At 35.2% G+C, this 26,237-nt stretch overlaps 1 long non-coding RNA gene and 1 pseudogene across 1 annotated transcript; both read right to left on the bottom strand.

Annotated features, from left to right (window-relative positions):
• Positions 1 to 17,155: 17,155 nt before the first annotated feature.
• Positions 17,156 to 26,237, bottom strand: part of LOC107874102 — a 20,006-nt pseudogene continuing 10,924 nt past the window's right edge.
• On the bottom strand, positions 24,634 to 26,087 carry LOC124899737. The gene is made up of 2 exons (XR_007057265.1): positions 25,976 to 26,087; positions 24,634 to 24,876 (listed from the first exon to the last, which is right to left on the bottom strand). It is a non-coding gene; the product is annotated as an uncharacterized LOC124899737 (long non-coding RNA).

Here is a 26,237-nt window from a genome sequence, read left to right as displayed (position 1 = left end):
GAATTAAAGTATATTCATGAGTATTACTTAATTGAGTTCTTATTTCATGATTTATTACAAGATTCATGTAGAGTTAATTGATATGTGTGCTTTATCATGTGAATTCATGTTGAAACTCTTGGAATTATGTAATTGGAATTGAATCACGATGCCTCCATGTTGTTTTAGTATTATGTGCATATATTAGACCGCACAAGTGTTGAATTGTCCATGTGAGTTGAATAGTGAAATTATATCATGTTAGCATGCATGCAAGTTCATGTCATGCAAGTGTTTGCTTGAATGCCCAAATGAATGAATAATGACTAAGTAGTTAGTTACCATGTCTCAAGATTATGCCATGTCTTTTATGTTTTTCCTATTGAGTTCTGAGGGTATTTAATACCTGACAATTTAGTTGCTTGTCTAATGCCATGGTCAGTTACAGAGTAAAATCAGTCATGTCTCGATCATTAGAAATCAGTCTATTACAGAACTTAGAAAAACTCAGTGAACTAAGAATCAGTCCAGCTCAGTTCAGTAAAATCAGTTTAGTTCATTTATACAATATGATTAGTAATAGTTCAGTCTAGCCTAGTGCAGTTTAGAATTCAGTCCGGTGTTTATTCAGTTGGGAGTAGGATTCAGCACCGAGTGAACCCAAAGATGGGGACTCACCTGCCAGTAGAGGGTGAAATTCTTAGAAGCAGTCCTTGCATTCCAGAACTACGTAGCCAGGTAGGTTGAGACATCAAACTGCTAGTTGAGAGTTGATGAGGTGATATACCTGCCAATTGAGGGTACCACCATTCTCGTTCGGAGCACCTGCCAGATTAGGGTGACTCAACACTTGTTCTTACCCATGGCACGGTATTGACACCCTTCTAAATGGGGTTACAGGTTGGACCCTAAATCAGTTACAGAAGGGGCATATAGGTTAGATGTTTACTTCCTATAGTCTTAGTTTCAGATTCTATCTCAGTCAGGAACTTAGTTCAGTTCTGCAGATTCAGGATTGTCAGACACAATTACTCAGCTTAGTACGGGACTCAGTATAGTTCCATAAAATCAATACTTTCAGATACAGTCATTCAGTTACTAGTAATTTAGTATTAGTATACTCAAATATCAGTTAATCAGTATTTTGATTCTGTATTCATTGCTATTGCGATCTCAATACAGTTTACATATTCACGTATGTACTCTTATTTAGTCATACTCACTATATTCAGTTAGTATTATTCATGCATATGAACCTATGCATTTCAGCCTACCTCACTGAGCATACCAGTACATTCAAAGTACTGACACATACTTTTCTTTTGTGCTATAATGTTTTATATCATAGGTTCAGATGCACGGGCTCCCGAGCACCCCTAGCAGTTCTGATTCTCAGCAGACAGAGTTAGTGGTAAGTTCTCATAGTTTGAGGACATGATTATTTATTTCAGTATTTCTATTCATTTTTAGTAGTCGAAGTTAGTTGGGAACTTGTCCCATCAACTCCACAGTTCAAATAGTTTAGACGATTTTCAGACTAGAATATTTTTAGTCAGTTGTTCTGTTTCCAGTATTGATGTCCAATTTTGGTATTGTGATACTATATCCAGATTATTTACAGTATTAAACTTATGTCCAGTTTTTTGCATACTTTCTGTATATTTACTGTATTATTATTCAGTTATTGCTGTAGGTATCAGTCATGGGTTAGCTTATTATCCTTCGGGATTACGAGCACCATGTAGCGTTTGAGCTCCAGTTAAACTCTCAGTCTAATCCTTTCTCTTCCATTTACAGAAATATACCTCCAAAGAGGACTAAGGGAAGAGGAATAGGAGACCAGCCAGAATCCTAACCCATCCAGCCAGATCCACTGGATGAACACGGCTCCCACGCTGAGTTCAGAGCAGCATTCACCACCCTAGATCATTCTGTGGCAGCCCAAAATAAACGCTCAGCTTCCATTTTAACTAACCCAATGGCCAATACTGCTGTTTCCAGGATTTAGGACTTCACCCGAATAAACCCTCAATCGTTTACCAAGTTTAAGTCAGATGAGAACCCTCAAAAATTTCTTGATCAGTTGTAGAAGGTTACTGATATTATGGGGGTGACCGCTGTTGAGAGTGTTGAGTTAGCTGCATATCAGTTATAGAATGTGTCTCACTCATGGTTTAAATAGTGGAAAGCAAAAAGGGCCACAGATGCAGGGTCAATAGAGTGGAAGGAAGTTGCCACTGCTTTTTTGGATAGGTTCTTTCCACTGGAGTTGAGAGAAGTGAAGGTTTTGGAATTTATCAATCTAAAGCAGCGCAATATGATAGTGAAAGAGTAGTCTCTCAAGTTTACTCAATTAGCTAGATATGCTTCTTATGTGGTGGCAGATAATAGATACCAAATGAGTAAGTTTGTGTTAGAGCTGTCTAGCAGTGTGGTTAAGGAGTATAGGACCCCAAACATATCCAGTCTCATGGTCCATGCCCAAAAGATAGAGGAGGCTAAGAATAAAGAGAAGGAGAGGGAGAATAAGTAGTTTTAACTTTACTCAGCCTAAGTCAGAGGGTGGAAATCATTCTCAGTTCTGCCCAGGATCCTCAGTTCCAGCTCCATCCTCAGCCAGCGCTCCTATTCTAAAATTCAGAGAAGACAATAGGGATAGGGCACCAGGAACTAAATCCCAGGGCAGTGTTAGCAGTGCCCGAACCATTCCCCTTTGTCAAAAGTGTGGCAGAAACCACCAGGGTATTTGTATAGCAGGAAATGATGTGTGTTTCGAGTGTGGTAAGCCAGGACACAGAGTCAGAGATTATCCCTAGTCAGTTTCTCAGGGTCAGTATAACCGTCCCCCAGCTTAGTCTGGTCGCTCGTATCGGCAGGGTGCCACTTCCAGTGTCACTAGTGAGCAACGCCCAAAAAGGCTCTATGCTCTTCAGTCCCAATAGGATTAGAAGAGTTTTCCTAATATGGTCACTGGTACATTATAAGTTTATCATTTGCATATTTATGCTTTACTAGATCTAGGAGCTTCCTTGTCTTTTGTTACTCCTTAAATAGCTGTCGATTTTGGAGTCAGTCTTAAAATTTTAGCAGAGCCTTTCTCAGTTTTCACCCCAGTGGGTAAATCTATTATAGCACGGTGGGTATACAGGAACTATCCGATTATGGTATCTCAGAAAGTCACTTCAGCAGACTTAGTCGAATTAGAGATAACTGATTTTGATGTTATTCTTGACATGGATTGGCTTCATTCCTGCTATGCCTCAGTCGACTGCAGAAATAGAATTATCCAGTTTTAGTTTTTAAATGAACCCATCCTAGAGTGTAAGGATAGTACTTCAACACTAGCAGTCAGCTTATTTTTAACCTCCGAGCAAGGAAAATGATATCTAAGGGATGTGTCTACCATCTCGTTCAACTCCAGGACTCTAGTTCAAAAACCCCTACTCTTGAATCAGTGTCAGTAGCATGTGAATTTCCAGATGTGTTTCCCAAAGATCTTTCCGGGATTCCTCTCGAAAGGGAAATTAATTTCGGAATAGACCTTCTTCTAGATACTCAGTCCATATCTATCCCACCATACAGAATCGCACCTGTAGAACTTAGAGAATTAAAATAATAATTAAAGAATCTCCTAGGTAAGGGATTCATCATACCCAGTGTGTCTTTGTGGGGCGCACCAATTTTATTCGTGTGTAAGAAAGATGGTTCCCTCAGAATGTGTATTAACTACCGTCAGTTAAATAAAGTTACGATCAAGAACAAGTATCCACTTCCCAGAATCGGTGGCTTGTTTGACCAACTTTAGGGTGCCAGTTACTTCTCTAAGATAGACCTCAGATCAAGCTATCACCAGCTCAAAGTCAAAGAGTGGGACATCCCAAAAATAGCTTTCAGAACTCGGTATGGTCACTTCAAATTCTTAGTGGTGCCCTTTGGTCTTACCAATACCCCATCAGATTTCATGGATGAACCATATGTTCAAGAAGTACTTGGACATGTTCATCATAGTCTTCATAGATGACATTCTTGTCTACTCTCGCAGTGAATACGACCATGCATATCATCTCAGAATAGTATTACAGACTCTCAGAAATCATCAGTTATTCGCTAAATTCAGTAAGTACAAATTTTTTCTAAGGTCAATAGCTTTTCTCGGTCATATAGTTTTCTGTGATGGCATTAGGGTGGATCCCCAAAAGACTGAAGCAGTAAAAAACTGGCCCAGACCTATCTCTCCTTCAGATATCAGGAGTTTCTTGGGCTTGGTCGACTATTACCGAAGGTTTGTTGAGGGATTTTTATCTATTGAATTGCTTATGTCCAGACTGACTCAGAAGAAAGTTAAATTCCAGTGGACAGATTCTTATGAAAAGAGTTTTCATGAGTTGAAGACTCGACTCACTACAACTCTAGTTTTGACCCTACCAGATGGTCCAGACGAATTTGTTGAGTATTATGATGCCTCCACTGTTGGCTTGGGGTGTGTTCTGATGCAGAGAGTTAAGGGCATAGCCTATTTTTTTAGACGGCTTAAACCCCATAAGAAGAATTACCCTACTCATGATCTTGAGTTAGCAGCAGTAGTTTTTGCCTTAAAGATTTAGAGGCACTATTTGTATGGTGTGCACATTGATGTGTTCACTGACCATAAGATCCTGCAGTATGTATTCTCTCAAAAAAACCTAAGCCTCCATCAGAGAAGGTGGTTAGAGTTATTGAAAGACTACGACATGAGTGTTTTGTATCATTCGGGCAAGGCCATTATAGTGGTTGATGCTCTCAGTTGGGTATCCATGGGTAGTGTTGTTCACGTGGAAGATGATAAGAAGAAGTTAGTTCAGGAAGTTCATCAGCTAGCCCGACTAGGTGTCCGCGTAGTCGATTCAGCAGAAGGTAGTATATGGGTGCAGAGTAGTTCAGAATCATCTCTAGTTTCCAAAGTGAAGGAAAAGTAGGATAGGGATCCCAGTCTAGTCAAGTTAAAAGAATCATTCAGAGATCAGAAGGTATAGGTTATCTCCCAAGGGGGAGATGGTGTTTTGCGTTGTCAAGGTTGACTATGTGTGCCATGCGTAAATGACTTAAGGCAGCGAATCCTTGTAAAAGCGCATGGTGCACTCTACTCTATTTATCTAGGGGCCACTAAGATATACCATGATTTATGGGAGATCTATTAGTAGTGTCGGATGAAGAGAGATATTGCAAAATTTGTGGCGAAGTGCTCAATATGTCGCACGTTAAGATTGAGCATCAGAAGACTAGTGAGTCCATGAAGGAGTTCAGCATTCCCACCTGGAAATGGGAAGAAGTAAACATAGACTTTGTGATGGGATTGCCTCATACTCATCGTCAGCATGATTCAGTTTGGATCATTATAGACAGGATGACCAAATTAGCTTATTTTCTATCAGTCCATACCTCTTACTCAACCAAGGATTACGCCAAAACTCTATATCAGGGATTTGGTTATATTACATGATATTTCGTTATCCATTATCTCAGATAGAGGTACCCAGTTCACCTCTTATTTCTGGAGAGCATTCCAAAAGGGTCTTGGTACTCAAATTCACCTCAGTACAACCTTTTGTCCTCAGACAGATGGTCAAGCGGAAAGGACCATTCAGACTTTAGAGGATATGCTGTGAGCATGTGCGATAGACTTTAAAGGTAGTTGGGATGACCATTTTCCTTTGATTGAGTTCATATACAATAACAGTTATTATTCCAGTATTAAGATGGCTCCATTTGAGGCACTTTATGAGAGGAGGTGTATATCTCTCATTGGTTGGTTTAAAGTGGGTGAGGCCGTAGATGTAGGGCCTGACTTGGTATTTGATACCTTAGAGAAAGTTTAGTTGATCCAGGGAAGGCTTAAGATAGGTCAGAGCCGACAGAAATCATACGCAGATATGCGCAGAAAGGATCCTGAGTTCAAGATTAGTGACTATGTGTATTTGAAAATCTCTCCTATGAAATGAGTGAAGCAATTTGGCAAGAAAGGGAAACTCAGTCCACGATATGCCAGTCCTTACCAAATTCTCAGCTATTTTGGAACGGTAGCTTACGAGCTTGAGTTTCCTTCAGATCTATCTTCAGTCTATTCGGTGTTTCATGTATCCTTGCTAAAGAAATGCATAGGTGACCCATCATCCGTAGTCCCCATAGAGGTCATAGATGTTCAGAACATCCTCTCTTATGAAGAGATTCTAGTCAAAATCTTTGATTATCAGATTTTTAGACTGAAGAACAAAGAAGTCCCTCTAGTCAAAGTTCTTTAGTGGAACAGTCCATTAAGGAAGCTACTTGGGAAGTAGAAACAGCTATCCGGGTACGCTAATTGCCTGCCCCTCATGAGGCTGAGAATTTCATCAATATACTATGGTATAAGAATATAATTTTTAAATAGGTTAGTAATTGTAATGAAGAAAAGCATAGTGGGAAGAATCTATTGCAGAGGGTTCTCTGAATCAGTTCACAGATTACCTAGCTAACGAAACTTATGCAACAGATGTGTATTATGTTGCAACAGAATACCAAGCTATTGCAATAGATTACACATCTGCTGTGTAGATTCTTCTTCATGGAGTAGATTGGAAGGCTAGGTTAGCAAAAGTAAACTTAAATTGTCCTCGTACCACTCACGCATATTTATCATATTCATGAAGACTTTGGTGGCAAATGAATGCATGGTGTATTCTTTATGGAGCTTCACCTTGTCATTCATGATTTTTTCCAATTCCTTCTTCTCCTCGTTGCCAAGTGTCGCGTATATGTCCACCTTCTTCAACGGCCCCTGAACTTCAACAACTTTTGGAGCGGGAGGAGTTGTAATTTTTGTTGTTTTCAGAACAGAGAAAATTTGTCTAATGATTTTTCTCTTTCTCCTAATCGCCACTATAGGAGTGTATAGCTCCCTCACCTTGTTGGATGGTATGACCCCTCTTCTGGATTTCAACTCCTTGGCAGCTTCAGCAATAGTCTCTAGTTTTTCAAGGAGTTGATCCTTTCTGTCCTTACACACTTTGCATTTGAAATAAGAACATGAGGGTGAAGAAGGGTAAGAAGGACCACTGTAAGGGTGGGAAGAACGGTATAGGGGTGAGAGAGAATTATGCAAGAGGTGTTTACAAATATATTTATTTTTTGCTGAGCACCAACATGCTCAGAATCACGAATGGAAGTAGCAGCAATATTAGGATAGCTGCCACTATCATCAACAACTCCACCAGCAACACCCCCCAGAAGAAGCACCCGGATATGTTGCAGTTTGAGGTTGCTCATGAAGAGCTTCAATATTAGGCTGACCTTGCCTAACTGCTCTTCTTATGAATATTGCTCCAGCCAATTCCTTCTTTATTAACTCTATCGTTGGGTCTTCTTTTGTATCAACAAGACCTAGAATAAGAAAAGAAGTCATCCCCAACTCATCAACAGTAGGCACGATCTAAGGATGCATAACCTATAAAAAAAGTAGGAGGCATTTAAATCATATGATAATAATTTGCAGTCAGTTGGGTTATATGTTAACACAGCCAACTTATGCAACAGATGATCTAACTTCCACAATAGTTGATCTGTATGTCATATTGTATTGATAATATGTTGCATCAGATTAGTCATCTGTTGAATAATTTGTAGATGGGTAATCTATTGAGTCAGGTTCAGAGAACCAGAGCAATGGATGGTTAATCTGTTGTAAAATATGGATCGTTTGTCATAATAAATTACCTATCTATTGCACCAGTTGCAGTTCATGGGTAATCTATTGCAACGAATGACCCATCTATCACAAAAGATGGCACATCTGCTTCAATATCTTTCTTTGAGGCAAATTATTTTAGTTGAAAAAAGACGTACTGCATCATTCGGAGGGTTAAAGAGATCAGCAACCTCCTTAATATTTTTACTACCATTTGCAGCCAACCATCTAAGGATCTTTGGATAAGAAACCTCATCCGGGTAAAATTTGAACTGCTTTCAGAGGGGAGGAATGACTTTACATGCCCAAGCATAAAAAATGTAAACAGGAACCAGGCAAAACAAAGTCATAATAACAATATTCAATATAAATTAATGGATGAGTAAAAATAGTGATCAATTTTACAATGAAAGCCTAAGGAAAGTCGTATAATGTGGTCGTCTTTGGGGATAACTTTGTCAGTAAATATTCGACAGTCAAGTAGTAGTTGTCATATCCCCAGGGATAATTGTTAAATTTGTCAAAATCATTAGCAAGCACTAACAAATCATCTTCTATGACTTTTCTGACGTCTCTTGCCAATAAAATAGAATGGATAAACCAAACTAAGCATAATTTCTCCCTGTAGTACTTTGATACGTTTTTATCCTCGAGATCTGCCATCAAATCATCCACTTTGTAGCTACTACGTCCAAAATGTCCAACAACCCATCTTTTTTCCCCTTGCATTTCTTGGACTCTTTGTGGGGTGTTTCCTTGATGAGAGGTTCTTCTGGACGATCGCATCTCAAGCCCGTCACTATGGAAAACTCTTTCAATCCAAAATAAACCGACATGCCACAGTAGTTGATCCAGATTTCATCCATCTTTTTGCCTCCCTCCTCCAAAAATTTATCATCCCCCGCATACTTGATACTGCACTTGAGAAGACCATATACCATGCTCATTGGGAAACGGAGAGTATGGTCCGCAGGCAGCTCAAGAAAGTATGAAAAGCAACTCTTATTAAAAAGTTCGTCTATGTTTTCATTCTTCATAATACTCCTAAATTCATCAAAATATTTCCCTAACTAACATTTAAGTACAAGATCACCAGTTACTTTGTCAGGGTTATCCATCGGCATCGCAACTCGAAACCTGTCGATACTAATGGTTTTGATAGGATAATGCTGGGATTTCGATATTAATTCACGCCCCATTAGTGAGAAGGAATTATCACTTTCGTCTGCTTTATTTTGTCCTGACTGAGATTGTTCAGGAAGTTCCTCCGAATCTATCTGTACTCTAGCCATTTTTGTTGGGTGGTCAGAAGTTGATCCACTTTCAGTTTCTTTTCTTTTGGAAGATATCTTTTAACTACAAATAATAGAAAAATAAAAAATACATTGCATTTGATGTCTGCATAATTTTTTTTAAAAAGGTAAGACAAATTTCAATAAATTATTCTACGCCACATTACAAAAAAATTCTCCAACGAATAACCCACCAGTTGGAACAGATGGGGAATCTGTTTGAAGACCTATTTAATATCTCTCAACAAATCTTCCACCTGTTGCAACAGCTGAACCACCAACACCACAACCAATGCCACCACCAATGCCACCAATACCAACACCAAGACCACCGACACCACCACCAAAAACACAAATACCGACACCACCAACAATATCCGCCAACAACACCACAAACACTATCCAATAATACCATGACAGTCAATAAAATACTGAGATAAAAACTAGAGTTTTCTCGGGTGATTCCTATTTTTTTAGCATCAAAATATAAAATTGTTAACCCATTCTCGAAAATAATACAACTAAAAGTCTTCTTTTTCATCATTAACTAAAAAGCCTTAATTTTAGAATAAAGAACAAATGTAGAACTCTTCTCAAACTCTATTACTTATGAAGACAGAGAAAATGACGGATACAAGCAAGAATAAAGTCTAAAATAACAACTATGTAGTAAAAAATGGAAAGAAAATCAATCTGTTTTGAAGGGTTGAGCAATATGTTGAGTAGTTGTTGTCTGTATTATTGAGAGAGAGATAAAGAGAAGAGCGAGAACTTGAGATTTGAAATAAGAAAAAGTTTTTTCCATAAATGGATGATTTGTATGGGTTGATTTGTAATTTTGGAAAAGAATGACAAGTTTTGAAACTGATAATTTGGTCCGAATTGATCTTAATTAATTTTTAAAATCTCAAAATATATAGTTTTTAAAATATTAAGTTAATGAGAACTCATTTCAACTCAGAGTGATCGATCGATGACTCGGGTCGGGATGAATGTAATACCAACACCATGCAATTGCAAAGACTCAATTGAAGTTGTTGTTGACCCTATGAACTCATTCATACCTAGTTCCACCTAAATTAATTAAGGTTCTATCTTAACATTAAGTTAATGAGAACTTATTTCAACTCAGAGTGATCGATTGATGACTCAGGTCGGGATGAACACAATACCAACACCATGCAATTGCAACGACTCAATTGAAGTTGTTGTTGACCCTATGAAATCATTCATCCCTAGTTCCACCTAAATAAATTTAAGTACTATTAATATTAACCTTAAGTTAATGAGAACTCATTTCAAGTTAGAGTGATCGATCGGCGACTCAGGTCGGGATGAGTGCAATACCAATACCATATAATTGCAATGACTCAATTGAAGTTATTGTTGACCCTATGAACTCATTCATCCCTAGTTCCACCTAAATCAATTTAGGTAATATTAATCTTTACATTAAGTTAATGAGAACTCATTTCAACTCAGACTGATCGATCAATGACTTAGGTCGGAATAAATGCAATACCAATACCATGCAATTGCAATGACTCAATTGAAGTTGTAGTTGACCCTATGAGCTCATTCATCCCTAGTTCCACCTAAATTAATTTAGGTACTATTAATCTTAACATTAAGTTAATAAGAACTCATTTCAATTCAGAGTGATCGATCGACGACTTAGGTCGGGATGAACACAATACCAACATCATGCAATTGCAATGACTCAATTGAAGTTGTTGTGGACTCTATGAGCTCATTCATCCATAGTTCCACCTATATAAATTTAGGTACTATTAATCTTAACATTAAGTTAATGAGAACTCATCTCAAATCAGAGTGATCGATCGACGACTCGGGTCAGAATGAACTCAATACTAATACCATGCAATTGCAAAGACTCAATTGAAGTTGTTGTTGACCCTATGAACTCATTTATCTCTAGTTCCACCTAAATCAATTAAGTTTCTATCTTAACATTAAGTTAATGAGAACTCATTCATCCCTAGTTCCACCTAAATCCATTTAGGTACTAGCTTAACATTAAGTTAATGAGAACTCATTTCAATTCAGAGTGATCAATCGATGACTCAGGTCAGGATGAACCCAATACCACACCATGCAATTGCAAAGACTCAATTGAAGTTGTAGTTGACCCTATGAACTCATTCATTCATCCCTGGTTCCACCTAAATTAATTTAAATAAAATCTGTTGGAACAAACGAGTGAGTTGTTGGAAATTTCTAACAGATATTCATATTTATTGCAATAGATGACATCTTATTTAATTATCAAATAGACATTTGCATATGTTGTGACAGATGACTGAGCTATTTAAAATTTTCAAACAGATATTGAGATCTATTGTAATAGATGATATATCTGATTTAAATATCAAATGGATATTTGCATCTGTTGTCACAGATGACTGAGCTATTGGGATATTTAAATAGATATTGATCTTTATTGTAATAGATGACATATCTAATTTAATTATCAAATAGACATTTGCATCTGTGAGTTGGTGGGATTTTTAAACAGATATTTGTATATGTTGTAATAGATGACTGTGCTGTTGGGATTTTTAAATCTAGAATTAGTTCATCTTTGTTTGGTTTGTTAAATAAATAACATACAAATGCAAATAAAGATATTTTTTCCTTTTCTTTGAACGAGGAGTGAATTTAGTGAGGTTGTTGATGCCGTAATTATGTGTACTCATTGCTGAAAACTTTTTTATTTTTGAATGTCTTCTGAAGACTTTCGTACAAAACTTCCTTGATGGTGAGAGATTACTAATAATGACTTTTGAAGACTTTCGCTCTAGCAAGATTTCTGCTGATGGTATAGACTTTTGCATGATGGATATCTTGTCGTCAGCAGAAATTCTTGTCGTAGCGAAAGTCTTGAGAAGGCATGACTAGAAATCTCTCAATATCACTTGATATTGAGATATTACTATTGATTCCATCTGAAGACTTGCGCCCTGGCAAGCATTTCTGATAACGATATAGACTTTTGCATGGCAAATATCTTGTCATCTATATTGGAGAAGAGCAAACAACAGAAAGGCTCTGAGATTGAGCTCGTTTGATTTGTCCACTAACTCGAGCAAAGTTTTTTGATAGGGTAATGAGCCTTGAGTTACGTAATGTTTGATAGGCCTGGTAGAGTAGATTTAGATCAAACATTACGTAATTTCTTACTTATTAATTTATCAAATCCTTTGAAGGTTGGTTGAGAAAGATGCATTGAGCAACGCTCTATAAAAGTGAGCTATTCAATGATTGGGACTACATATTGAGTATGCATCAACATATTTTGACCTAAAATAAACACAGTGACCCTCCATGTATCCTTTAAGGCTTCTGAAGAAAGTGTTCTGAAGGCCTTCTTCAATTCCACAACTTTAAAGGTAGTGTTCCTGATCGAGCTCACAAGAGACCAGGAACTTTATACCAACTTCAAAGACTGCAACGACAAGCTTGGATACCAAATCGGCAAGCTGGAGGCAAACTTGAAAATTATCGAGATTCACATACTACAGAAAGTCTCTGATCTTTTCCAAAAAATATTGAAAGCATGCTAAGGCTATAAAACACAATCAATTAATCCATATTGCTAAGGAAGTAATGATACTCAATTTTCCTTTTAATCTTGTTTGTGGTTCCGATCAGGTCAATAGTAGTGGACCTAACAAGAAGGCATGAAATGCAATTTAAAATTTAGAAATTTCTGTCTTCTCTTAGATTCCTTACTTTAACTACAGTTGTTGTTGGCGCAAGTTTTCTAGACTTATTGTACATCATTTCAACCCTCGATGCCCGTATGGCTGCTTTCTTAGTCTTCTGGTATTTTTTATCTAGGTAATAATCCCGACCACGCTACCTAGTCGCAACTCCCTAGCAAAGTGTCCATCTGCATTGTTTTTCTTTTAGAGAGACAACAAATGGATTTTACATTACCGGATACACTTTCATATTTGCACTTGATTCAGATTTCTCATGTTTTAAGATAATTTCATCGGCCATATTCGCTATAAGTTACTTTCTACCATATGTCTCTTCTTCAATTAGCTCTCAGATGATATAGTCTTTCATCAACTCCCTTTTCCATCGTAGGCATTCTCCTTCAGCTCCTTCTGGTGTATAATCATCTTTTCGACCAACCCTTCTATATAAATTTAGGCCAGGGGTTTTTTTACTGATTTTTCGTTCTTGTTTGATGCAGTACGAGGCTTCAAAGGCATTCTCAGAGTCCAATGCATACTTAAAGTTAAGTTCAATTGCTACTGGACCTCTGCAATGACACCAAATATATCTGTTGGAAAAGCAAATAGATATATCCATCTGTTGCAATAGATTGTCAATACGTTATAAGTTATCTGACAGATGAAATATATTTTGCAACAGATTACCCATCTGTTAGATTTATTTTAAAGCAATTTTCTTTTCTTTCTGAAATACAATAAAAGATAAAATATTGTACTTAGATTTGTTTTTTCTAATTTACATATTCAAAAAGTCACCAGTTTTATTTAATTAAGGGATATGAATAGTCGTGGCTTTTTGTTTGACTAACCCCTTCCAATTCTATCATTTATAAATAGGTCTCTCCGACCTCCTTGCTCACTCTCACTCATTCATTCTACTACACTTACAATACAAATATGGCTGATCTATATTTGTACAAGAAGATTTATATCGATTCCTTGAGGGAACTTCAAAGACAGTTTGATGAACTCTAGAGAAATTTGGCCAACTTCGAAGCAAGATTGAGGAGGGCCCTGCTGCTGCCGGATGAAAATTATCCGGTTAACAATACTAATAGTAATAATAATACTAATAGTAATGATAATAATAATAGTAGTGATAATAATTATGTTATGTTTTTCCTTTTAGCATATGTATGTAATGTATAAATATATGAATTTTCCTCCTTTTGTATATCGGATCTACCTAAGGGATTCAAAAGTCTATGTTTGGACATGGTGGTCAACTTTGAATTTTTAATTTTTATTTAGTATTTAATTAACCTTCTGTTTATTCTTTATTATCAACATGTCGATGAAGGTTAATCTGATATGACAGATCGATCATATGTTGCAACAAACGGTTATTGATAAAAAAAAGAGTTAGTGTTATTGTTATTGAGAGGATGAAAAGACATGACTTTACGATTATTTAATATGAAAAATAGTTCATAAATAAATAATAAAGAAATAAATGATAAACACAATTTATAACCGTAACAAAATGATTATTTAATCTTAATAACTGATCGTGACTCTTTGACATATTTATTTTTAAATCTGTTTTTTTAATTTATATAATAAAAAAGTCACCAAATTTGAATTAAAAAGATATGTTGATTATTAAAAAAGATAACTTATATGTGCAACAGATATATTATCTAATGCAACAATTATCAATTTGTCATAACAAATGGTAATCTATTGTCACGAATGTGTTATCTGATGCAACAAATATATAATCTGTTACCACAAATCAATAAAAATGGTTACTGAAAAGAACTTATCAAGTCATACTTTTCACAGTAATAAAAAAATCACCAGTTTAAATATAATTAATAAATGGAGGTGACAGTCGCGCTTTTTATTTTTTGAATCTGTTTTTTTAATTTATATAATAAAAAAATCACCAAATTTGAATTAAAGATAAAGATATGATGATTATTAAAAAGATACATGTTGCAACAAATATATTATCTGATGCAACAGATTTTAGATTTGTTGCAACAAATGGTATATCTGTTGTCACAGATGTATTATCTGATGCAACGCATATATAATCTGTTGCCACAACTCAATAAAAATGGTTACTGAAAAGAACTAATTAAGTCATAACTTTCCACAGTAATCAAAAAGTCACCAGCATTAATAAATGGAGGTGAACAGTCGCGCCTTTTTATTTTGAATCTGTTTTTTTAATTTATATAATAAAAAAGTCACCAAATTTGGATTAAAGATAAAGATATGATGATTATTAAAAAGAAATATGTTGCAACAGATATATTATCTGATGCAATAGATTGTAGATTTGTTGCAACAAATGGTATATCTGTTGTCACAGATGTGTTATCTGATGCAACAGATATATAATCTGTTGCCACAACTCAATAAAAATGGCACCAGTATCAATAAATGAAGGTGAACAATTGCGCCTTTTTGCCTAACTCATTCAAATTCAATCCTCTATAAATAGGTTAGGTCCCTCCTTACTCGTTTATTTTACTACACATATCTATTTCTTTCTTGCTCTTATCTTTCATAAAACACCTTCAACTACTTTCTATTCAAGGACTTGATAGCTTTTCCATCTCTCGTAAGTTTTTTTCTTACTTTTTGTGTAAATATATGTTGTATTACTTTACTTTTGAATTCTTTTCTTTACTTTTGTTTTTGTATTTTTTGTCAATTTATGTGTGTTCTAGATATGGCTGATCTAGTGTGGGATGTCGCTATTTTATGAGATGTCGTACGGGAACTGCAGAGGCAGGTTCATGATATGCAATGGGAGTTGGCCGCTGTCAATGTAAGGATATTACGGGAGATCCACAGGATGAGGAGGGCACTGCTTCTGCCGGTCGAAGATTGGCCGGCTGGCGATAATAATAATAATGACGAAGATGATAATAATAATAATTAGATTATTTTATTTCTTTTTTTTAAAGTCTATGCATATGTATTTTTATTATCTTCTCAACAAACATGTCGATGATTGAATTTAAGGAATAATTTTGAATCCAGTAGCAGTAGCAAGATTTAAGATTTATCTGTTGGGTTTATGGCAGGGGCTGATTTGTATTGTTCCAAACAGATTACTCATATGTTGCAACAGATACGCAGTCTGTTTCAACAGATAACTAGTCTATTTTAACAGATAACTAGTCTGTTGCACGACTTTGACGTTTTAATTCATACTCCCTCCGTCTCAAATTACTCATCCCAAATTGAGATGACACATTGATTAAGAAAAATAATTAATAACATGCCTAGTTTACTATAATACCTCTATTAAATGATGTTTACATTTTAATTTGAAGAAAAAGTGATTAATGCAAAGGTAAAACATGAATTTTTTTTATCTCTTCTTGATTAATGAAAAAAGACAAGTAAAATGAGAAATTAAATTAGAAAATTTGAGAGGGTAATTTGAGACGGAGGGAGTATTTAATTTTCGTTCTGTCTATTATATTCTCAACAAACATGTCGATGATTGAACGTAAGAAATAATTTTGAATCCAGTAGCAATAGTAAGAGTAGAAACATATTGGTTATCTGTTGAGTTTGTGGCAGGAGCTGATTTGTATTGTTCCAAACGGATTAATCATCTGTCGCAATAGATAAGGACGGGTTATTTGAGACAGAGCAAATATTTAATTTTCATTCTATCTATTATTTTCTCAACAAATATGTCGACGATTGGACGTAAGAAATAGTTTTAAATCCAGTAGCAATAACAAGAGTTGAAACACATTGGTTATCTATTGGGTTTGGGGCAGGGGCTAATTTGAGTTGTTCCAAATAGAATAATCATTTGTTGCAACAGATAAGCAGTTTGATGCAACAGATAATTAGTCTGATGCAACAGATAATCAGTCTGATGCAACAGATAACTAGTCTGTTGCAACAGATTAATCATCTGATGCATCAAATGAGTGATCTATTTATATTGCGGGCACTTATGTTGGATTCATGATCGGGTTCTATCCATTATTGGAAAACAGCAGTAACTGTGTACCCAGATGACAAATTCAAATAAAAATCATAATTTTACTTACCAAAGTCACCTATGAAGTAATGCAAAGTGGAAAGTAATGTAGGAAACAAAATTTGACCTAAGAAATTGATCAGATAGCAGCAGTAACGGTAACAACAACAACAATGATCAACAAGAAAAAGATGAAGATGATAATGAAGTAGAAGATTATGATAATAAAGCAGAAGATGATGAATAAAACAACAGCAACAATGAACAACAATAATCGTGAAAAGAGAGAAAACAACAACGGATGAGAAGAGAGAGAAATGCGCTTTTTCCCTCGTTTCCTATTATATTAACTAACATTTGGATCAAAGTGTAGATTAAAAAACTTGTGGATTATTTTTAAATTTTGCCAACTTTCTTAATCCATAATAAAGTAATTGTCACCTCCACTCTATTACTAAGACTTGTGTCACCTACACCTCATTTTAAAACTCGTTACAGGCCAAAGACCCCAGTAAAAAGCTAGTCATATTTTTTAGTTTACCTTTGGAGTTTGTGTATTCGTCTTCCTCTTATATAATATATCCATCGCACGTGTAAAATTTAAAACCCGTTCAAGAACAAACATGTGTACTTCAATTGGATGAAGGAGTTCTTTGTTTATGTCCTTCCATCTGTTTGTGATTTCCTTCTGAAACTCAATGTATGCCTCTTGCTTTGAAACTTCATATTCTTTCATATAACATTCAATCATTGACATTCTTTCATATAACATTCAATCATTGACAGTATAATTATAATTTCAATTTTTTTTTCAATTATTTATTATTATATAGTAGACTTCATAACTAATTTTTTAACCAATTTGAAGCAGATCCAATATAATCTGTATCATATACAGATGTATTTGAAGCAAATCCGAACTTTCTACATCTTTTTTTCCATTTTATGTTACTAGGACTATTTCTTTTCTTTCTTTCTCTTGTTATTATGATAGCTGGAGTAGTGTTAGTAGTTGATTTTTTATTTTTTATTTTATGTTTTTCCAATGTGATGTACACCATTCTACTTCTTTATTAGGAGTAGTATTTTCATTTTACTGTCATCATAGAAATGGAGGGACTGAAACTCTCTTAAGTCACTAAATTCAACTAAATTAGATATAGGCTCTTACTCTTATCTTTTGAAAGAAAAGAAAGAGAGAAGCATTATTGTTGTACTTACTTCATGACCAACAATATGATCCATTGCTCTGCTAATCAATGAGGAAGCTCGAACTATCAATGGCTCATTTCTTAGCCATTCAAAAGTCTCTCTGCTTATAAACTTCTTCATACCGATCAAGCAAGTTGTTGCTGCCATCATATAACCAGAGCTTACGATTGCATTTTCCATGTGTTCTTCATATTTTGGAGTATAGTCAGTATTCAATCATTGGGCTTCCTTAAAATAGGCTCTCACCAACTTTTTCATCTAAAATAAATTAGAAGTAATTTAAGCTAGACAATAAATAATACTAGTATCTTTTCTTTTTCTTTTGGGATCAGAACGTTTCCTTGTCCCATAAGCTTACATTTCTTTATTTTTTTATACATAAGGGGAAGGAGAAATAGGGAAGGAAATATAAGATTTTCCATGTTACTTAATTTATATATTAATGTGGGTTATACAAAGAATAATATCAATTAATTACCTCATGTTTTGCATAGTATACACGGTCCGATTTACATTCCCATACAAAAGAGCTTGATAAGCATTTCTTAGCTATGGCGGTACTAAATTGATCACATTAATGTCCCATCTAAGAATCAGGGTTTATATCAAAATCATGAGTTGATTAAATTTTACGTCTCGTGTATGTATATAGAATTTAATTTCATAATAACAACTAACAGAAAAACTAGTTTAACTTTTCTATTCATATGTGAAGAACTGCAAAAAGATTAATCTATTTGAGAAATTGATGTGTTACCTCTGGATTGCACCGGTGAAAGACATAAGTTCGTCAAAGCTTGCATAAGCATCAAAAGTGTCATTAATGGAGGAGGTCATCTGGAGTACTTTTGTCATTATTTTTCTCGCACAATTAAATTGAGGATCAAAATACACTCCTAATATCCAAAAGTAACACTCAACCAATTAATCTGTCTCTTGCATACGAATATTTATTTGAAAAATCTAAATCTTTCCACCACCTACATACATCACAAGAGCACCATTTTTTTTCCATTTCATTTTATTAAAGTCCAAATTACCATTATTTATTTAATTAAATAAGATAGATCAAATAATATACTATTACCTTGTAAGCTCGCTAAGCTCTCGCTGATGAAGTTTTTGCAGTGCGTTAAAATCCAGTTTTGCAAATGTCAAAAGCAAACTGTCTTGTGCATCATTGTTTTCATAAGTGGATATGTACTTCCTAGCTCCCAACCTTGGTAAAGTCTTGCGAGGCCGGCTTAAGGCTTCAGTCACTTGAACCTTAAGTGAGTTATTACTCAAGTTGGAAGCCACAATGGATTCGAGATGAGTGGTGGCTTTGATAAGAGCTTCTTAGAGAATCTCTTCATTGCGCACTCTCAGATGTGTTGCTTCATACGAACTTAATAATCCTTGGACATCATTACTAAGGGTTTTCTTGAATTTTCCATCTTGGTCGGTGAATTGCATAAAGACTCATGTTCATTATCAGTAAGCAATTTAACTTCATTAAAAACTGTATGCTAAACCTTTATTGAAATTTTAATGAAGAAATAGAAAAGCGCAATGAAAGATAGAGCATAAATAAGTAAATTACCAGAAAACATGTAATGGTCTTGTTGCCGTTTTTTAAAATTAATTTTCCCAGTAACTCTGGGTGTGTTGTATTTCATTTCAAAGAATTGGATTACAACACAAGGATAAAGACTATCCGGCAAAAACAAAGAATGAGCTTCCAAGAGTTAATCGCTCATTTTACAACTACACAATAGGTAAGTCCTAACTAACAAAGAAATTAGCTTTGTCAAATTTTGATCTAATAGAAGGGACTTGTCTCTTATAAGGTAGGGACCTTTTGCACCATTAGGGAGCTCGTTTGCAGATAAATAAATAGGACTATCTTGTGAGTTCATTGCCTTTTTTGCTTGCCAATCCGCAAGTAGATTAGCTTCACCTATAGCAATGTGTGAATTTGATAGTAGCCTACTTGAGCATCTCTGAGATTTCTTCAATAATTCTATTAATTCTAAAGCTACCAGCCTTCTTGTTCCTGAGCATATCAATGACCACCATGGAATCCGATTCTATGATAAGGTTGGTGTATCCATTTTGTTTGCACCATTTTCCTCCATACCAAGCTGTCTTTGCTTCTGTAATGTTATAATTAGTACACTAGAAAGGGATGGAAAATGCCATGATCAGTTGTCCGTCTTCATCTCTGAGTGCACCTCCAAGTCCTGCTTTCCCATTGTTTTGTTCAAAGCTTCCGTCTGTATTTAGCTTGAGGAAGCCGAGTTCAGGTGTTTGCCAGTAGACCACCATAATTCTTGGTACAAGTTGTAGCTTCAATAGGTTTACATAAAACTCCTTCCATGGAAATGTGAGCTTGCATCCAGGAAAGGTCTTGGTTGTGGTCGCTTGTATGATCCATCCCATCTGCTATTCAAGTTTATATAAATTGAACTTTTTTGGATAATCGTACCTGCAAGAACAAGTATCCTTCCAAATAGCCCAATAAATAATAACGGGGGTGATGTGTAAAATTAACTTATGGACATCATTTTTGGCCTTCTCGTGCCACCAAAAATTAATGACATGCCTAACAGGGAATTGTGAATGTCTAATGCCAAGATGGGCACCAAATAGATTCCAGATTTTACTAGCTACTGCACCTTGACTAAAAACACAATTCAAAGTCTGATCTCAGGAACTTGGGCAGCAATAACACTTGGAATCCATTTGCTTTACGAACTTACCATTTACACCCTCAAAAGGGAGTTTATCTTTTCATAATCTCCAAGTGAGAAAAGACATCTTAAAGGTTACCCACTAAGATATTTTTCTAATTAAAATGGGTTCTACTTTCGGTGGGATCAACCCACCAGAGGAACTAGTAATCCATAAGGAAGCTGATAAGCAGAATGAACACGTGAAAGAGAAATCTTATGCTGACATACTTAAGCCTAAAGAGTACATGCATGAGAATACTAGGGTGCATTCAAAACCAGTCATGATGGTGCATGGTGAACCAAGCATTACGTGAAAATCTTCGGAAGTGAAAAACATGATATTGCAAGAGAATTTACAATACAAAATAATTGGTAAGTTCTATTATGGAAAGCCGGATATTAACGAGTTGAGAAAAACTATACCGGTACAATGTGGAATCAAAAGAGAATGTACAATTGGAGTTTTAAATGCTAGACATATACTCATTAGATTGAATGGATTGGAAGATTATGTGAAACTACTGTCAAATGCAACTTTTTATATTAAGGAGAAGGACACGTATTGGCAGATGAGAACACTTAAATGGGATCCTTGGCTTGAACCAGATATTGAAACCACGATTGGAGTAGCATAGATCTCATTTCCAGATTTACCACCAAATATTTTTGCAAAAGAGGTAATTTTTTCTATAGCTTCTGCAGTAGGGAAACCTCTAACTGTGGATATGGCAACAAGGAATCAAACCAGGCCTAGTTGTACAAGCGTAAAGGTTGAAATTGATCTGATTGCTAAGCTACCTCAATGAGTTAGACTTAATGAGGAAAATGAAGAAACAGGAGATATAAAGTAAAAATGGGTCAGCATACAGTATGATTACATGCCTATGTATTACAAGGAGTGTTCACTATAGGGCATGAGAATAATGCTTTGCAAAGAGAAAAAGACAAGGGTCACCAAGGGGAACCAGGGAGCTTTAATAATGCAGGAGAATTGATGATTGTAAATCAGCAGAATATAAATAAGGAAGACATGATTATGGGAGGAATAGTGCCACTTGCAATTAATGCAGACAAGCAACTTGAGCTTTCAAATATCAACCAAGTAGATATAGATGAAGAGAATGTAGAGGATAATATTAAGCAAGTAGCTGTAGAAGCAGATTTGTCCCTAAAAATGATACAGAATTTGAGTGCTAAGCATGGAAAATAAATAACTAAAGAGAACAAAAAGTACAATACAGACAAGGAGCCATATAAGTAAATTAAGATGAATGCTTTGATATGGAATATAAGATCTGTCAATACACATAAGGCTTTCACAAGGTTAATTACAATGCACAGGAGATACCAGTTTTTCTTTATAGGACTCATGGAGCCTTTTCAGGAAAGCTTCAACATTGAAGACTATAAAAGGAGATTGGGGATGCAATATGCTACAACAAAAATATCAGTTAAGATATAGAGTTCATGATTCAGCAGTGGAATACAACATAATCAGCAATGAAGAACAACAACTAACACTAAAGTTGGAGAACAAATATGCTGGGATATCAGTACATGTTACATTGGTGTACGCAAAGTGTACTCCTAATGAAAGATTAGTCTTGTGGGAATCTTTTTGAAATTTATCTGATGGAATTAATGATCCTTGGCTAGTAGGAGGGGATTTTAATGTCATTAGGAATGAAAAAGAAAAATTGGGTGGACTGCCAGTAACAGTAGTAGAAAAAGCTGATTTTAATCTTCGTATAAATGTTTATAACCTTGAAGAGACTGTCTGTAAAGGTAGTAAATATACATGGTGGAATATGAGGACTGGTGAAGAATGCATACTCAAAAGGTTAGACAGGGTGTCATATAATGACAAAATGATGGATGTGTTTCCATTCTTGGAAGTGGAGCATTTGGTAAAGAGTGGTCCTGATCATGCTCCTCTGCTATTGAATTTCAGTAGCACAAAGGACAATACTATTAGATTTTTTAGATTTATAAATTTCTAGTTAAAGGAGGACTCTTTTATAGGAGTGGTAAGGCAAAACTGGCAGCAAGAAGTAGAAGGAAACCCCTTTATTATCTTTCATCAGAAGCTTAAAAAAACAAAAGTTACTTTAACTGAATGGAGTAAGAAGAAGTTTGGTAATATATTCCAAGATATAGCTATCTTAGAGGAGATCTTGAAGGTAAGGTATAAACTGTTTGAGGAGGAGTCTTCTCCAATTAATAGAGCTAATCTGTAAAAGGCTCAAGCTGATCTCAGCATTCAACTCATAAGGGAGGAGGAATTTTGGAGTTAGAAAGCAGATTTTGAATGGTTCAAATATAGAGAGAGAAATACAAAAATTTTCCATACTATAGTGAATGTTAGAAGGGCTAGATTAAAGATCTCAAGAATTCAAAATGATGAAGGAGTGTGGTTGGAAGAACAAGCTGAAATTACTGAAGCTGCACAAGAGTTTTATTAGAACAGTTTACTAAGCAGGATGATGAATTTGATTTCTCAATGTTAGAAGTATTACCATCAGTAGTTTCTCAGGAGCAGAACACTCAGTTGAAGAAACCACCAGAGCTGGAGGAAGTTAAGAAATCTGTAATGGGACTAAACAGAGATAGTGCAAGGGGACCAGATGGTATAAAAGGAGAATTCTATCAACATACTTGGGAGAGAATATGTAAAGATATTCATCTTATGATAAAAACTTTCTTTTGTGGATTTGAGTTGCCAAGATTCATTACATACACTAATTTGGTACTGTTGCCAAAAAAGTTGGTAGTGAATACATTTTCTTATATGAGACCTATTTCCCTTAGTAATTTTGTGAATAAGGTCTTTTCAAGAATAATTCATGAAAGAATTAAGGATTTTTTCCTCATATAATCTCTGAGGAGCAAGATGGATTTGTTCAAGGTAGAAACATTGCAGAAAATATTTTGGTGGTGCAGGAGATAGTATTAGAAATCAGGAAAAGAGGAAAGCCTCCTAATATGATTATAAAGTTGGATATGATGAAGACATATGATAGGGTAGAGTGGTTGTTTCTCACAAAAGTCCTAAGAAAAATAGGATTTTGTGAAGAAATAATTGACATGGTGTATAGACTAGTTGCTAATAATTAGTACTCTATCTTATTAAATGGTCAACCTATAGAATTATTTTAAATCATCCAGAGGGTTGAACAAAGAGATCCATTATCTCCCACTTTATTTATATTAGAAGCTGAGGTGTTGACTAGAAGCTTGAAATCTCTTCTTAATGACAAACAGTTCAAGATATATGGGATGCCAAGAGGAAGTCCCAGAATTAATCATCTTGCTTTTGAAGATGATATGATTATTCTATGCAAAGCTGAATTGGGAACATTGAAGATGATTACAAACACACTGGCTAATTATGAATAAGTGTCTGGTTAGAAGATTAACAAGGAAAAAAGTGCTCTTTATTTATATAAAGGGTTATCTAATGGTACAGTTGTCACTACTAGAAAAATAGGCTATGGCGACGGTTCTCATACCATCTTCATAGGCACCAAAACCATTCTAATAGATATATAGCGATGGTTAGAGGACCCGATACAACTGAAGGTGTTACATTAGATATATAGAGATGGTTTTTTGCGACGATTATCGCTATATCCTGTCTTTCGTGACGATTTTTGCTAACCATCCCTATAGCTATATCTTTAGCGACGGTTATTACATTGAACATATGGCAACGGTTTATAGGTTATTGGAACGGTTCAAAACCGTCCCTATATATCTAATATTGTGACAGTTACTATATGTTAGGACGGTTTTCAACCGTCCTAATAAAACCTATTTGGACGGTTTTTAAGCTATTGCGGTGGTTTGATTATAAAAAATTTTGGGACAGTTTTTAAGCAATTGCGACAGTTTGATTATAGAACTTTTTGGGATAGTTTTTAAGCTTTATAGCAACGGCTAATTTTGGCCACTGGGACAGTTATATTACGCTATTAGGACAATTAATATTACACTATTCAACAATACATTATGCTATTGCAATAATTTTATAAAGCTACCATATGCATAACACATAAAATAAAACATACACAAGTAGTTTTGAATGTTCAAAAATAAAAGATGTTTGAATCTACTCGATCAAATGTGATCGATCTCAATCAGAACATACACAAGTTTTTCAACTACTAGTGTGACGTGAAGCCAATGTGATCAATCGCTTAAGTCAGATCTAGTTCATCAATTTCGTTCCCACCATCTTCTATGTCATGATCACCTATAACAATAAGAAAAACAAAATTAAAGTTGAACAATAAATTACACAACAACAACAACAAAAGTTGGAAAAAATCAAGTTACAGTAAATAGGACAGCCTAAACATTAAACAACCACAAAGCTATAGCTCCAGTCTGATAAAGTTAGATATTAACACACTGCACTAAACAAGCCGTACGCATGGTACACAAATGAAATGAGTAACTTTACTCGATAAAAAGAAATATTTACTAAAATCCCAGCATCATGATTGTAACTCAGGGGTTAAATGCAACAAGTAACATTATCTCTATTCAGAAAAATAGAAGAGTACCAATTTTGTGGACTTTGCTTAACACTAACAATGTACTGTTATCCAACAAACTAGAGGGTAGCAACTAGCTAGCAAGGGGTTCGCTTAAATTCTCTTGACAAAAATTACACTATATATATAAGGTAACCCTTGCATATAAGATTAGAGATAACTCAGTGACTTGAGGGAGTTCAAATTTCACCGTGAATTTTTAAAGTCAAATCTCTAATTAAGCACACTGCTGATGCCGACACCTTGGTAAAAAAAAGGTTGGGGACATTGTGGAAAGACCAACATATGGGACCATATGTGTAGTAGTAGCTTTTCCTTTTAGCTTTGTCCTAGGCAACCATCCATTAGTAAATTATGCTGACAAGAGGCAGTAACTATAATTTTGGAAAACAGGTAGCCTTTACAACCACAAAACTAATTAGAAGGGGAAATATTTAAGAAAGAAGAGTACCAATTTTGAAGATAGGTGGAGGGTGGAACTATAATCATTGCAATTGTAATTGGAATCTGTCATGCACAAAATGACATTGCAATTGCAAGTCGTAGTATTTATAATGATCAATATGGTAAGAGAATGGTTTGATGTTGTGGTCAAAGCCATTACCATATACGTCCATATATATCAAGAATGTCACTCAATTATTCACAGACACCTGGTTAAACTCCACATATAAACCTTCTAAAGACACCGTATCCCAACTTATGTGGAACTTCCACTTCTCAACAAATAAGTAAACTGCTCTAATGTATTGCAGAGTATTTAAGATAATAGCAAGAAAAGGTTTTTGCTATTACCTCTTCTATCATAATGTCGACTTTGGTTGACTTGGATGGTCTTCAACTATGATTTTCCTGAGATAATCTGGTCCAACAGAGTTAATAAGAGAGGGGAGAATGGAAAAAAAGAAGTAGAACAACAAAAATCATTTGGCAGTAAATTTACCCAACTATGATCTTGCAAATACTACAAGCAAAAAATGGAGATTCAAAGAGCTTTAGCCTAGAAATTATCCGTGTATTCATTTCTTTCCCAAAGCAGAATGTGCCACAAATACAA

This window comes from Capsicum annuum, chromosome 6, assembly GCF_002878395.1.
Source record: "Capsicum annuum cultivar UCD-10X-F1 chromosome 6, UCD10Xv1.1, whole genome shotgun sequence".
NCBI lineage: Eukaryota > Viridiplantae > Streptophyta > Magnoliopsida > Solanales > Solanaceae > Capsicum > Capsicum annuum.
This window is presented reverse-complemented; position numbering and strand designations above follow the sequence as displayed.